Here is a 2114-nt window from a genome sequence, read left to right on the forward strand (position 1 = left end):
CTGTTGACCAGGCTGGCCTCGAATTTAGAGTTCTGCCTGTTTCTGCCGCCTGGGTGCTGGGATTAAAGGCGTGCGATACCACCGCTGGACCTGTCTAGCTTTGTTAACTGTTTCTCTTCATCTACCTTTTGCCTCGGAGCTTTTTTACTCTTCTTTTTTCTGCGTATCTTACTTTCACTGCTTTGCACGTCTGGCTGGTGGTGGCTGCTTGCTCCCTTGCCCTGGGCATCTCCTTCTCCTCCTTCTCCTCCTCCTGAGTCTACATTTCTCTTCCAATTTACTCTCTCTGCCCACCAGCCCTGCTTATCCTTTCTCTGCTTAGAGGCCTTTAGCGGGCAAGGTGAAACAGATGCAACACGTCTTTACATAGTTAAACATACACCCTTGAGTCATTAAACAAATGCAGCATAAGTAAAAGTAACACACCTTTACACAGTTAAATATTCTGCAGCATAAACAAATGTAACACATCTTTGTCCAGTTAAAATAATATTCCAAAACACACTAGGACATACAACATGTATACACACACATATGTATATATGTATACATATATATGTATATATATATTCAATATTAGTCTCAATCTGTATTACATCTGTATTACAATGGATTGTTTCTGAGAGGGCCTTTTCCTATGTGTGGAATCACCCAAGGGCTAGTAGCTATTCAGAGACTTCAGTTTTCTTCCCTACTGTCTGGACTGCATTGGACTGGCTCCTACGAGGTGCTCTCAACAAATATTGACAAAGTCAATCTCATTCAGTATTTGGGGAAATGTTGGTTTTGCTTAAGGGTAAATTCTCAGAGATTTGTTGTCTACTAGTTAAACATGGAAGTACATGACATAGGCAACTTGCTGGTGGGAGGGAATGACATCCCCCCACCACACTTGTAGAAGGCACACTCCAGCCAGGAGGTGGTGGTGCAAGCCTTTAATTCCAACACCCAAGAGACAGAAGCAGATAGATCTCTGAGTTAGGTCAACCTAGTCTAAACAGTGAATTCCAGGACTACACAGAGAAACCGTCTCAAAACAGCAAAATAAAAAAAAATCAAACAAAAAAAATCAGAGGACACACTCCGTCACTACACAAAAATCCACATGGGTGGGGGCTGAAGCCTGAACTACTCTTATCTCAGTGTACCAGAAAATAGAGCCAGTTGGGCTAAAAATGCAGTGGGCTGTAACCCTCAAAGCCCACCCACAAGGAGTTTGGTTCCCGGGACCCATGTCAGGTGGTTCCCAACCATCTGTAACTCCAGCTGCAGGGCATCTGACACTGCCTTCTGACCTCCTTGGGCACCTCCACTTCTGTGCACATAGCTGGCACACAGACACTGATGTGCACAAGACAGACACACACGCACGCACGCACGCACGCACGCGGACATGGACACGTGTTGGGGAGGTCCTGTGCATTTGTCAATAAAGCACTGTCTGGCCAATAGGGAATCTAGATAGGAGGGACTAGGAGTCCAGGAGGATTCTGGGAAGGAGAAACAGGAGCGTTCGACATGTGATGCCATGGGGTAGGAAGCCCAGAACTATTCTCCGGTAAGAGACATACTTAGATTAACAATTATGGGGTAATTACTTAAGTCAGAGATAGCCAGTAAAAAACAAGCAAGGCCAACAGCTTCATAATTAATATAGCCTCCTGTGTGTTTATTTGGGACTGATGCGGCTCTAGAACCAGGCTGGCGGGAAGGCTTCTCTCAAGGAAAAAGCTTCACATTACAGACACGGACACACGCACGCATGCAAACAGAACCAGTTGGATCAATAGACTTTTTACAGAAATGTAAACATTCTTATTCATCTCCCAATTTAGCCCTATAGCTTCTCTTTAAAAAGGTGTGTGTGGGGGGGGGTGTAACCTCTCACATTTTAGGTAAGTCCCGTGCCAGTGAGTTAAACCCACGGCACCCAACTGCCTTTAAACAAGGATAATCTGGCCAACATCCCTCTACCAGTGCAGCTCTCACTAGCAGCCACCACAAGAGTATTTGGTGGCCGGGCGGTGGTGGTGCATGCCTTCAATCCAAGCACTCGGGAGACAGAGGCAGGCGGATCTCTGTGAGTTCGAGGCCAGCCTGGTTTACAGAGTGAG

The sequence above is a fragment of the Mesocricetus auratus genome, unplaced genomic scaffold (genome assembly GCF_017639785.1).
Source record: "Mesocricetus auratus isolate SY011 unplaced genomic scaffold, BCM_Maur_2.0 Super-Scaffold_100676, whole genome shotgun sequence".
NCBI lineage: Eukaryota > Metazoa > Chordata > Mammalia > Rodentia > Cricetidae > Mesocricetus > Mesocricetus auratus.